Source organism: Vidua chalybeata, chromosome 1, assembly GCF_026979565.1.
Source record: "Vidua chalybeata isolate OUT-0048 chromosome 1, bVidCha1 merged haplotype, whole genome shotgun sequence".
In the NCBI taxonomy this organism is placed as follows: domain Eukaryota; kingdom Metazoa; phylum Chordata; class Aves; order Passeriformes; family Viduidae; genus Vidua; species Vidua chalybeata.
Window position 1 is genome coordinate 111,274,069 of NC_071530.1, and position 14,168 is coordinate 111,288,236.

Consider the following 14,168-nt stretch of genomic DNA (forward strand, 5'->3'; position numbering starts at 1 on the left):
ATGCTGATGCAGTAACAATTTTAATTTTATAAAATGCCTTGTTCAGTAGAGGAGACATCCTCCACTCTTAGGCACATCACTACATTTGCTGGGTTTCCAGTTGTTGTGTCACTAGCTCCATCTTGTTCTAAAGCTAAGTGTCCTGAAAAAGGTTTAGTTGGTTCAGCAAATCTATCTGTTTAGCAAAGAGGTTCAGAGAATTCACTAATGTTGTCCTTTCTGTTTTGAACCTGCACTAGGCATGATTGCCCTCTTAAAATCTGCAGGACTAGCTTAAACCAATTTCTTATTTCCAGATTTTCTGTGGCATATCAGCAACAGTGAAGCAGTAAGTAACAGGTGAGCAAAAAGAAATTATTAGCATGAGATACAAGTTTTCAGAGTTAAATTAACCATTATGTTCTCAAAATATTGTTGTGAAGTGAATGGTTGCAATACAAGATTATTGCACTTTAGAAACGCAGTTCCAGAGTGGCACTGCAGCATATTTAATTCCAGCAAGTTAAGTGAGAGTGCTGGAACTGATAAGTGCTCTCAGTGCTAAATGGGAAAGTATTTTTTTCAGTTTAGCTTTACCTCGATTTCCTTATGTGCTTTCTTTGTCTGTTAGAGGCCAATACACCCACATATGCCTACAAGCGGTCAACAAAGCAATGACCGAAGGCTGGGGAAGGAGGGATTGCTACCACCAAGACACGCTGATACTGACAGGCTCACGGAGCTGTATAAATCTGTAATTCACAAAATGTGAAGTGTTGTGCTGAACACTTGACAACTAACATCTCTAGTGTGTGTTTCAGTACACTTCTGTTGAAAATGGGTGTTTTAGATTTGTGTGGTTGGTTTCAACGGAGAGGAAAGAGTTGGCAGAGTGTCTGGGCAATTAAGACTCTTGCTGTGTGAATAATACATAGCAGAGGTAATAGTTTGATAAAGGTGGAGTTCAAGTTCTCCTTAGGCTGTGTACTGGGCTCTTAAATACTGAAATATGGCTTACTTTATACTCATGGAAACTTTCCCTTTGATGTATCTGGCTGAATAATTAGACTTAACCCTGTCTTTCAGACCCTGCCTCCCTGTTATGTTGAGCAGGCTCAAGAGAAAACACTGCCAAGAGTACAGGCAGACCCTGGGAAAAGCACTGTGTTCTGATTTGTGCCTGCAAGTCTTTCTCAAGAATAACTGCTGTGAAAGCTGCAATTGCAAAGATTTCTAAACAAATATATTCAATTGCTTTTCTTCTTTGTTGTGTTGTAATGACATGAGCCTAAATAGTTTCCTCTCAGCTCAAGAATCAGCCACCCTTGTGTTGAACAGTCATGGAAAATCTGGAGCCATCCCCTAAGTGAAACAAGCAATTGAGATTTTATTATAAATATACTATATACTATATACTATATACTATATACTATATACTATATAAATATAGTAGGATCAAAAATTTAGAGAATCAGTCATAATGCAAATTCTGAACTTTTGATTTTTGTCAGATGAAAATGTAAAGAAACCTCTAGTTCACAGTATTCAATAGCATTCCTGCAAACAACCAAGGGAAGACCGTGTAACTAAATGAGGACAAAAATATAATATACCAAGCACTCTTCTATTTGCCATCAGCTGGCACAAGGCTTACCTGTGTTAAAAACTTGAAGTTCTGCTTTGCATTGGAGCAGCTGTATTGTGTACAGCTGTACCAGTTTCAAAAACTTTAGGGAGCTGTTACTCTAAACTTAGATTTTAGTGCATGATATTAATTTTGTTCTGTGAAGTAGTAATTTCATGGCTGATTTACATTTTGTTTATAAAGTAAAAATAAATTATTTTGATTATATTTCTTAGGCACCAAATAGCTCAAACCTAAATCTTGCCAGTATAACTGATTAACCTTGTAATAGCATCTTTGAGATATTAATGTACGCACTACCTTATCTTGTGCTTTATCTGACCTTTATCTGTTGATTTTAATATCCTTTGTGGTTGCTAGTGACGTGTTTTTGTTGTAGACCGGGAGAGATTTTGGCTCCTGTTGATTTCTCTGCTTTATCCTCATTCACTCTGTTCTGTTCTCTCAAAAAAATAACTGCATTAAGCAGGAAAAAAGCAAGATAATAAACTGTAGCCCAGGAGCACAATAGGAGCCATGGCTGCTTGAAGTGTTCAGAGAGCATTCTGCAAGCAGCAAGTTACCGGTCTAATGTGGATTGACAGTGGAAAAAAAGGAATTTATTGTTCTGAACAAATACAGGAGAATTTTTACCCCTTTGCAGCATAATTTACTCATAATTTGCAGCATAATTTATTTCAGTGACTTACATAAAGTGTTTATATAGGGCAAAGTTTGGCCATTCCATGTGCTTGCAGCATTGTATCATCTTGCAGTGCTTGGGTGCTGGTGATTCATATCACTAAGCCAGTAGAGAACTAATCAGAAAATAAATTATTAAAAAGATAGGGAGGGGGGAGAAGTATGACTTTTTCACATACTACTAATTGAATTGGTTCAGCAAGATCAAGTATATCCCAGTGCAGCAGAGGCAAAGGCAGAGAGGAAGCTGCAGTGGGTCTGTCCACAGTGTGAATTGCCACTGGCGCTGCTGCCTCTGCTGCCTCCTCACTCCTGATGTCTTGCTGGACACATTGCCCCATGCCAGCAGAGAGTGGAGATGAATGTGTGAAAGTCCTTTATGCACATTAGTGTGAAATCTGAGAGCTGAGTGGGAACTGATGATTTAAGTCAGTTCATGATTACCTGGCTGCCTTTGCACTGAGAGGATTAGAGCTCTGCCATAGGGATGGGAAGGTCCTGGCAGTACTTGGTGCTGAGCAGCTGAGAGGGGCAGCCATCCTGTTCAGCCACTGCAGCTGGGTCTGGAGGAGAATGAACTGCACACCGTGTGCTCCTGGGTGTGTTACACTTCTTGGCTTGATGGTCATAGCTGCACCCTCACTACATCTGCTGTGCTCTTTGCTTCTTTGCAGTCACTTGCGCTTTTTCTGCCTGGGGCTGTTCTGGACGCTAGTGTTATTCCCATTTCTACAACTGTTCCTCAGTTTATCTCCTGGAGTTTGGACACATTTAGGAGAACATGGGGCGCACTTCTTTGGTGCAGTACTGTGCTAGTTTTTAAGTGGGTGTTTTCCTTGATACATGAAACCTGATTTGGTGGGACATGGAAAAAAACGTGTGGTTTCTCTGTGAGTGATTTAGTTCAATTTTCGTGCAAATCTACAACAGGGTTTTTATGTTTGAAAACTAAAAAAAAAAAAAAAAACAGAAATAGGAATGAAGTTTTCTTCCCTTAGCTCTATCTCTCTATCCACAAAAGTAGATGACGAAAAGACCTCCCTCTTCCTAGCACCAAAAAGACAGAGATGGGGAAGATCTTCCTCTTGGGCAAGAAGTACATTTAATTACAGGAGACAGGGAGCAGTTTGTAGTAAGATTTCATTATGGTTTTTCATAAGCCAATGAAGCCTCCCATGATGTGATGATGGAGCTTGCAATGCTGAGAGCAGCTGATGCTGTGAGAGCCACAGCAGAGCTCATCTCTCCTGTTTTGACAAGGGGATTGCTGGGTTACAGATTGCCCCTGTGGTGTGCTGGCCCTGCCTGAGCAGCCTGGCAGGCAGCATTCAACTCAAGGCACCTGTGGTACAGCTGTGCAAGTATGGGCCTGCCATCCTTTTGTAGGAATCAAGGAGAAGGAAGTTGGCATTTCTGAAGTGTTTCTCTTAAGGACATAAATGCATCTCATTCTGAAGTTTGTTTTTGCTAGACTTTGTAAAGAAGTCTAGGGGACCAGTTGATAAAGGTAAATCCCAGTCTCGAGTGGCTGATAAGTGTTTAGGCTTTGAACATCTCTAGGTATTTACTGATGTCTTTGTAATACTAATATAGTAGATTTCATTTCCCTGCAGACTCTACCCTGCTACCCATCCACTCGACACAGAATATCTTAAGCATTTACTTTTATGAGTATACTATAGCTGAAATGAGCAGCAAACATTCTCAGTCTGTACCTAGTGCATGTGCCGTGTTTTATTTTAGATACACAAATAAATTACTATTTTTATAAGCAAACATTTTCTTTGTTGGTGCAAATGATTCAGGTGAGTAAGGTTTCTGAAATTTGGAAAACTGCTTTGCTTCTGTTACCTCCTTCTGTTTAGAGGTGTGCTCGGATTTAAGGTATTGTAGTTATAGTGCAAGAGAAGGCTAATCGTAATCCAAAAAACTCAAACAGGACAACTGCCATCTTGTCCTGCTGACATGTAGTAGATGTGCTTCAGATCACTTTATCTTATGAATGTGAGGTTAGCAAATTTTCCTTAGTACCCAGCCTGAAGAGTTGGCAAATCATAGAACAAACTTATTATTGTAAGCATTTTTTGTGTGGATGCAATGATTATAATTTGTTCTCTTGAAGAATCACATTCATGTTACATCCTGCTCTTAGCAGAGCTCATGGCAGTTGCAATTTGTCAAAATTTGCCTTCTTTATGAACTTTGGTTTTGCTGACAAATTAAATTCTAAATTGAAACAAAGAATTAAGTTTACATTCTTTTGCTGCCAGGATCCTTCCCCAAAGACGTTTAGCCTCAGCATAAAGTCAAGAAAGAATCATATCCTCTTTCTTTCATAAGAGGTGTTTTAATGAGCCACCTGAAGGCAAGGAGTAAGCAAAATTACTTCCTTTTTTCCATCAGGATTATCACTTAGGGCAAGTGTTTTCAAACAAACATTAGAAGTCTCCTGCTATGTTTACAGTTTGGGAGCCGGGCATTCACAGGTACTGGGTTTTCCACATGTAACTTTTATATCCAGTTTCTGTGAAAAGTGTAGAGATATTTCCATGGCATAAAACAAACACATATGTATATGCCAGTAGATATAATTGCTTTAATCAAATACTGTGTGCCCCATAGCAACCTTGATCTGGCAGGGAGGAGCACTGGAAGTAAAGCTAATTGACTTGCTTTTTGAGATAAGTAGGTGAGGTTATGGGACATAACTAGGGAATTTATTTATTTTATTTGCTTAACTTGTTGTAAGTTATACTCGTCTAAGTGATAACAATTATTTTGAAAAACTATTTGAAGAATGTTCCAGCTTGTGGAATATTTTCCATACTGAGCATGAGAATACCATAGTTACACATACCTGTGGTCCTTATCCCGTTGGCCTTCATCTGACCTGCATTTTCCATGTATAGGTTTTCAGTGCATCTACCAGCATAGAACGGAATTATGTTTTTTCACTGGGGAACCAGACAATGCCCATAAGTCTCAGTGTCGAAACTCTTTCTGTCATCCAAAGGTGACTGTTCTTTCTGGAAGTGCCATCCCTTTCCTGACTCTGGGGGGAAGAGGGTGAAAATTTCAGTGCTCAGGGGCATCTTGAGTGGGGCCATGAGCTGTCAGCCACAGTCTGGTTTTGTGGTTGTGTCTCTTCAGCTGGCACTTAATCATAACACTGTTAATCTTAATTCTGCCTTTGAGATCCAGCACCACATGGTGATATTTGGTTGTTGATGGAATACTGAGAGACAGCAAAACAGCTGGCAAGAATATTTCTGGGAAGAAAGAAAAAACAGCGAGAACAAAACAGAAAATGAAAGCACTATTGAATAGTGGGTCTGAGTTTAGATGGATTTTTAATTTTTTTAATCTTCCTACCTGCAGTGTTCTCTGTAAGGCAGAGTTTCTTTTGACAGCAAAAAGATATTATTACCCTTTCAGAAAGTGTAGCTTTCTTGATAAAGTCCAAGACGAGGTGCAGTGGAAGCATGGTAGAGGGCTCACCCTAGATAATAGAAGATAATAGAAGAAATGAGCACAGAGGCAAAATGTTTGCTTAAAATTTTGTCAGCCATTCATTCTGCTGCTTGAACTACTAACTTTCAATATTCTTTTGCTATGTTTTCTGGTCTAGCATAGTCCTTTTTACTGTCCGTGCCTACTCAAAGTTATAGTTACTTGTGCTTTCCATTTGGATCTTGTTAACATTACAATTTTATTAAAATGCAACAGCAATTTGTATGCAGCTGTATTATCTAAACAGAAGTAAGACAACAACATAGCACAAGTACATCTTTTGCAATGGATATGTGATTTTACCACATTTTAAAAATTGTTTGGTGGCTGTTAGACAGGGGTTTTGGTGCTTTAAGAACCTGAAGAAGGTAGTTTGGAAAAACTGCACAAATGACTGCTAAGCTCTCACAGTTGTGTTTATTGTGTGTCCTTAAGCCAGATACCCTCTGACAGCACAGAAGAGAAACTCCCTGGATGACTTTAAGCAGCTTTCTGATCTAATGTGTGCCCTCCTGATCAGACATAGCCAGAAATTCTGGGTGCTCTGGAAGGTCTACCTGCCTTCTGAAGTGAGAGGAGAAGCATGTGGGCTGCAGAATGGATGATATACATTTTGGTGCTCTCTATTGGATAACCACTCTTGGGCTTAGTAGGGCCTTGCATTTCTTCAAAACGTCTTTTTTTTTTTTTTTTAACCTTTACAGAATAGACTTAAATAAAAATGGCAGTCTCAGAAAAAGTTCAGAATAAAAAAGGTGAAATCTGCTTGCATCTCAAGCTTTTCACGTGTTCTGTGACAAACTTATAAAATTAAGGAGTTGTATACTCATACATCAAACTTACGTTCATTGCTGTCATTACACGGTCACTTGTGGTCATGGTCTGTGGCAGCAGGAGGTATTATACAGACCACTGTCATGACAGGATGAGCTTGAGACAGAGAAAATGCACATGATGCTTTTGACAATCATCTTTTCTGTTAGCTTGTGTCTCTACTGGTGTGGAGGCAAACAATGGTGGATGTGATGAAAAGATCAGCCCTATCAGTATAGTAGTTCTGCTCATCGGGGTACCCCATCTGCTCATCGGGGGTGGGTGTGGAGTGGGTGAGAGAGCAGAAGGGTTGAACAAACACAGACTGATTCTACCCTGAATTAATCTGGCAGCCTTCAGCAAACTTTAATTCAAGGACTTCCAAGGGCAGAGGTTGCATTTCTGCACTTGGCAACATTTCTTTTAAAATGCACTTAAGCAAATTTTTATGGGAAAGGCAGTAATTTAAATTCACTTTAAAATGAGTGCTCCGGTAGTGGAAACAGGATTTGAAATAAGATTCTGTAATGCTGCTTGGCTCTGCTTAGCTCATTGCCCAAACAGTATCTGAATGATGAAGCTGTGTTTAAATAAGATTCTTTAAAAGATTTACAGCCCACATGGACATGTAACCACAATGTAGAAAACAGATATGAATGTTTTGGTAGATGCTGAAAGAGGGTGGTGGTGTAGGAATTTGGAGGTCAACAATGATAAAGAAAAAATGGAAAGACAAGTGATCTGGGGATAAGGTTCTCTAAAGAATAAAATACTCTTTCCCTGGATTTAGGGCACTGGAGTTTTTGCTCTGTACGTCAGTTACGCAGATGTGGGGCTGTGCAAGCCAAGTCCCCTGTGTGTGCCATTCACCTCCTCAGTAGTCACCAGAGGGACTGCTCACAGTGTTAGCCGAAGGCTGGAGGATCTGACCCTCTCCTCTGGGACAGCAGCTCTGTTCTCTGGCAGACATCCCGGGGTGCTGGAAGGCAACGCGCTCTGCACAATCTCTCTGCCTCCTGACCAGAGACAGTCAGGGTCACAGACGTGAATATTATCTTTGTGACGCTTCAAGCAAGCAAACAGATAATATATTTTTTTTAAAGGAATGTTGCATGCCGTCAGTTGAATGTAAAAATGTCATATCAGATCTTCCAAGAGCTTGTTCCCTTGAGGGGATGTTGCGCCAGCTCACCCACCCCACCAGTGCAGAGGCAAGGCAGGGAAGGGAGCGCACACGCATGTGCCTGCACTTCTGTCTGTATGTGCACACACATATGAGAGTCATGAACTGGTCTCTTTTCCCTGCATGAGTCCCTGTGTCTTCCTTCTGATGGTAACTGAGCCAGGGAACTCCTCTTTTTTCCTGTACCGTAGTCTGGGAATCATGCCCTGGACATTTTTTCAGCTGAGCACATTTACATACAGGAAATCAGCCCAGAGACTCTTCTTCAAACAGTATTTGTACTAGACAGTTTTGCAGTGGTTTCAGGTATGCTTCTTTTTTTTAACCAACTGATAGAGAGGAGAGTAAAGGACACAAGTAACTTTGTTTTAAAAACAGATGTATGAATACATATCAAAATGCAGTGTCCTAAATATATATACCTGTAGAACTTAAAGCAAGACTGATATAGTATCACTGCATTTCTGTAAGTTTTTTTTTGTGTCCTACTTAGTGATGCAGCTCAGCAAGGGAATAATTTTTATTTAGGTCCATTTTGAATTACAGCTGAATGAGAGTATGAAGCAGAGCACAAGCATCAGGAGGAGCAGTGCAGGAAGGGTCTGCACTGTGGACCAGGATGCACTCTTTGGGAAAGAAGATCTAAGAGAAGCTGCTCCTTGGCCTGGATGAACAAGAGGAAACTCTTTTAAATAAAAGATGAAATAAATGCATAAGCAATCAGGGAGAGTCTTGCCACCACAGCGGGAAAAAAAAATAAAGAATTTCAGCTTGTATGTGAGGACCATTATCTGCTGGCACAACTTGTTTCTTTTGGAGTGTAGAAGATGTTTTCTGACCACTTCAGCTGTAGTGGGAGAAAAGACAGGTTGTTCTGCTGGAACTTGATAATTTCGTCCTTTTTTTCTTCTCCCCTGGTTTTGCCTGTGATAGCCTGAGACTCGACTCGAAATCAGAGGCCATTCAGATCCTGTGTATGTCACATAAAGCCTGGGATATTGTACAGTGATACTGTGTTTGCTGTTACTTTAGTGAAGGTACATAGAGAGTGGAAAGTATTGAAAAGAAAAGCAAAATGCATGGTTATTCATTTATAACAAGTCAGTCAACATTCCTTCTTTAGGTTAATATTTCTCAGGTTTTCAAATCTGGCTGCAAAATCCCTGCTTCCAAAACTCAATATGCAGCTTCCAAGCCTGAGAATAGGGATGCCATCCTTTGTTAAACACTACGGGATATATTTAAGCCCTAACTTAACTAACTCACGGTTGTTTGCTTAGGAAATGTGTGTGTAGTGGAGTTGTTTCATCCTTTATTGCATAAACATTTCTCTGGACTGGCAAATTTCACTATTGTTCTTGGAATGTCATTCTTACTTTAAACGTCAGGGTTTTTGCCAGGGCCAAGATGTCTGTGATGGCACACCTTCCACCTTATGTCTCTCACACCAGTTTTCTCCAAAATCTGTATGTTTTCACAGGTGTTTTCCCACAACTTCAAAGACTTTGTTTCTGCTTTTTTGGCAGGGGAGGGGAGGTGCAATAGTGAGAGATACCCGTGCTCCAAAATGCTCCTCTCCTTTGGAAGTGGTTTGCTTCCACAGAGAGCTTTAACTGAAGTGGTTTGTCAGAAAACTGTCCCTTGTGTGATAATAAGTCACACTGCTGCAAGGACTCTTAACAGTTTTCAGAGGTTATTGATGGTCCTTTTTTTTGGCAGGTGTGTTTGTATCAGTATTGTAGAGGTTTTATTGTGATATTACTTCAAGCAATGACTTGAGTTGCAATTCTGTTTTCTTAGATCCCCTTAAAAAAATACAGATTTCTTTCTTGTTCTGAAAAAGTTATTCTTATGTTTTATTTTTGTAATGATATGTCTGGTATTTTCCCGCTTCTTTCAGCTTGGCTTATAGTTAGTTTTGATTGATTAGTTTTAAGGAGTTGTGTTCATATAACTGTGCAACAAATAGAATTGTGATAGGTAAACTTGGCTTATTGGGTTGGTGGATGTTGAAGTATTTTAAATATAATAAATAGAGGCAGAGCTGTGTGGTTTTTGTGATTTTTATTTAATAATAAGGGCTTTCATCTTTCCGCTATACCTCTAACTTTTTTCTCTCTGAAGCATAAAAGACTGTTTCTTTCTAAAAATAAATATTCTTTGAAATGGAAAAGAAAACATAGAACATGCTGGAGCTGTGTAGACTGTGAAGTCTAATGGGATCACAAAAAAACAATCCAGGGGTTCATCCATCTCATTGCATTATTGATTCCATTCTGCTGAGTCATCAGCCCTCTTACATGAATCTGAAAAAGAACTTTGGGCTTATAAGAATAGTGTGATGCAGTATGAAAATTCTCCCAAATCTGGTGTGATCTGTTTGCTAAGTGTCATTGCAACTATTCAGTGAAATAAAACAAGCCACATTATCAGTGATCCGTAGACCATATAAGATTTCAATATTAGAATTATAATTTTTTGCTTGTTCTGTACAATTATGTCTTTAAAGTAATGCAGGAATACTAAGATTGCTCTGGATTCAGAAAAGAAAAAGACAACATTAAGGAGAATGTTGAACTTAAATTTTATTTCTCAGAATATTTTTCCATTTTGACTGAGAGCTATGCCACAGGATGGACCTATGGTGATTTAATGGAGAAGATACATGTTAATGCACAGAAGCAAAATGAAGCTCTGAAAGTTACTCTTGTGAGTGATAACTTCGAAGCACACACACTGTTGAGGGCTGTTTTCTAACCTAAAAAGAAGAAAGGTATTTTGTTTATCACATACAATCAGTGTTTCTGTGGCAGACCAAGACGCCTAACTTCTTCCCTTGCACAGAAGGTTTCACTTAGGCGATGTTTACACCAGGATGTTTCGGTAAAGAAGTTTCCACTCTGGTCACTACCACTGCTCTCTTTCACTGTTGTGAGTGGATTACTGCAGAAAGGACTTTGCCTAAAAGAGATTTCTGTGCAACCTGGCTTTTCCACAGCACCTTTACCTTTGTTGCACATTTATCAGTAGTGGCAGCAAATACAAAAAAGGATTTTTCTCAGCTCAGTAAAGCTGAAGTGGATCACAGTGGAGGAAAACTTGGTCTATAACATGCTTAAAGACCTGCGGAGCTCTCCAGGACAGCTTTCTGTACCAGTGGTTCAGTCACTTCTCCTTACCTTATGCTGCCCATTGAGACCTCCAGGCTGCTTGAAGCAGAGTTTGACCAGCTGTGAAGGAGTGTTCTGCTTTGCTGTTGTGCTCTGTGGCTTAGAGAAAGTTCTCACTACCTTTTATGATTCTCAGTTGTGTTACCAGACAACTCAGAACTCCTGCTGCTTTCAGCTACTCTTCCTGTGCTGATAGCACTGGATTTGTCTGTATAAAAAGTGACCTCACCAGAAGAGAGCAGAATTTGGTCTTGCTTCATCACCTGGCAAAGAAACAATAGGAAATGCCCAGAAATGAGTACCAGAACAAGATAGAAGTATAAGAACAATTCTGATGGAAGATTTTTTGTTATTTAGTAGCTGTGCTGGGGTTTTTTTAATATTAGACTAGATAATATCAAAGTAAAGTCAAGCATGCATGTATATTGATCTGTCTTTCTGAAGTTTGCTCAGCGATAGTTATTTGTTCTTGCTACTGTGCATGCAAGTGAGCATGAACACAAGAATGGACTTGTAAATGGTCTTTGCCAATAGCAAAGGCCAAATGTCTATGGAAGAAAAGGAAAGCGTTCTTAATAATCTCTGCAAAACACTGAACAGTGCATTTTAAAATGGCATTTGTCTGTTAAAGTTTCTCCAGTAATCCTCCAAACTTGAACCAACCAACCAAGGACCCTGACATTCCATACCTTGGTCAGAAATTCTTGAGCTCAAGTTCTTCACTCTAACACATGGCTCTCAACTGCTTGGATGGATATTGCAGAGTTCTTCTGGTGTGAGAAGCAGCTTCTTATGATACCTCAGGAGTGGTGACATTGTGTGTAATGGTGGCAGAGTGGCAACACTCCTCACCTTTCATCCACTGGCAGAGGAGTTGTTGGTGTAACCTGTTGTCTCAAATCTCCATGGTACCAATGAAGAAAATAGAGAATTGGACACCTTCTGTACAACAGAACACTATGCACATTTCCCTTTTATTCAATTGTGTGCTGTCATCCTCACAATCCTATGGACAGGGGAATGTGTTCATACTCTTAGTGCTCTAGAACTAGGGCTGGAGGAGGGACTCGGGCCCTCCTACTAGGAAATAGTAGGTAAATGTGAAGTACACATATGAAGTGATGGACTCTGGATGGTTGGTATCCAGGAACGTGTTTTTAGTGTTCCAATAGCTTCATTAATATGTCAGCTTAGTCTTCATTTAATGACCAGAAAAATACATGGTAAAATAAGACTTGACTAGAAATGGAGTCAAAACCGTCTTGATGTCACTGTAGAAATTTGTGGTGCATTTCTACGTTAGGATTTCAGTCTTCCAAATGAAAGATATGTAGCAGAAGTGGAAAAATATCAGAGAAGAGCAACAAGAAGAGATGTATGGAGCAGCTTCCTTGTGAGAAATGACTAGGATGACTAGGGCTCTTCACCTTGAGAAAGCAGTGGCTAGGAGAGGATGTGATAAAGGTCTGTATTAGGAAGTGCCATCAGGAAGGATGATTGTTCACTGCCTCTTAAAAACAAGAAGTGGGGGGCAGCAATGTAACCACTAGGTGACAGATGAAAAAAATCAAAGGAAGTGGTTTCTCAGATGCGTGTAATTCGACTGTAGAGCACAGTGGATGCTGCAGGATGCTATGGATGCCATCAATGTACAAGTGGTCAAAAAACAGTCACATAAGTTCCTGGAAGAAAAGTCTACTAAAGACTGTTATATACAGAGATATTACTTCTGCCTTAGGAAGTCCCTAAGCTGAAAGGTTTTGGAAGTTACCAGGGAGTGTTCTGAAGAACTTTCACTAGATGCTTGCTTTTATTTTTGTAGTCTTCAGATATTTGCTGATTGCTGCTCTAAGCTAGAGTATGGGGTAGGTGGGCCTCTAATCTCACACCAGGACAATCATTTTTGTTCTCTCTAACACTCACCACAAGTTTTAACATGATGTCACTTTGCAGTTTGCTTGCTTCCTTTTTTTTTTTGCCTTTCAGAATCCCTCCGGCATGTCCCAGGACTTTGTGGTGGCTCCCTCAGCCACCTCAAACCCTACGTGCAGTTTAGCACTGGAAACAGAGGGAAGAAGTCATCTGAATAATGACCTCATGCCTAGTCAGACACAAGTTGATATATGGGGTAAACACACAGATTGGAATTCTTTCATAACATCTTGATTATGAAAAGATAACCATGATATTTATATCTCCCTTGTTACTTGTAACACCCTCATACCATGGGGGAAAATGTTTTTGTTCTGTTTTTAAAGCAACATTCCCATTTAATGCTTCATTGTGTACAGGTTTTTTAATACCAATTGTTTTGTGTCTGACTTAGGTGTTAAAAAGTCTCAGCATCCCCGTTGGAGTAGATTTTTAGTGAATTCTCTCAGGAGTATTACCCCAGTAAGCTCAAGCTATCATTTCCATGCCAGTTCGTACGTAATCACAGCCTGTGAGTGGAATTTTATGTTTTGGTGGTGCCAAAGGTTAAGCCTTATCATGATGAATTTGGGTCCAGAATGCTAGCAAATTCAGGTGCTTTCTTCATAGCCAAAATAAGTGGCTGGAGAGCTCTGAGAAACTTCCCTGCTTTCCAGTCTTGGTAAAGCCTGGTATTACAGTAATTTCCTGGAGGTGGAGATTTCTTTGATATCCATCTGTGCTTTCCTACTTCAGAAGACCTGTACATCCCCTTCAGTTAGCACACAGTGCAGCTCCCTGCAGAGGTGAGAGCACTGGGTGTGTGGTATAATAGTGCTTAATGTTAACCACAAGCTTTTTATAGCAGAGCTCTTCTTAAATGTGAACATTTCCATACAACTTTTTTTTCATGCTACAGGGTGTCAGATTTCAAAAGGCAGCACTATGGCAAGCCAGTGGTTAGTTTATGTGATTACTCTGAAATTAGTAAAATGATATAGTGATAAAAATGTTGGCTTTGTGCACTGTAATTTCTTCCTGGAGTGATTTCTGAGGTTTACAAGTAATTTTGTTGAAAAGTACAATAGTATTTTGCAGAAAGAACTTACACTGCAATAGAAAATATTTATTTTCCTTACTTGTGTTGTTTTACTGATTTTCTTAGTTTGCTTTGTACTTAAGGTTCAGTGACAAATTGTAACAGATTGGGCTATAACAAATTATATATTTAACAGCTATATGTTCTTTTCTTTATGTCTTGTATTCATGGAATGAG

At 39.7% G+C, this 14,168-nt stretch overlaps 1 protein-coding gene and 1 long non-coding RNA gene across 3 annotated transcripts in view; one reads left to right on the plus strand and one right to left on the minus strand.

The window, feature by feature from the left end:
- Window positions 1–14,168, plus strand: part of SPIDR (scaffold protein involved in DNA repair) — a 195,817-nt gene that overhangs the window by 107,202 nt on the left and 74,447 nt on the right. The gene's annotated exons all lie outside the window — the stretch shown is intronic.
- On the minus strand, window positions 10,384–11,849 carry LOC128785683 (uncharacterized). The gene is made up of 2 exons (XR_008429990.1): window positions 10,991–11,849; window positions 10,384–10,569 (listed from the first exon to the last, which is right to left on the minus strand). It is a non-coding gene; the product is annotated as an uncharacterized LOC128785683 (long non-coding RNA).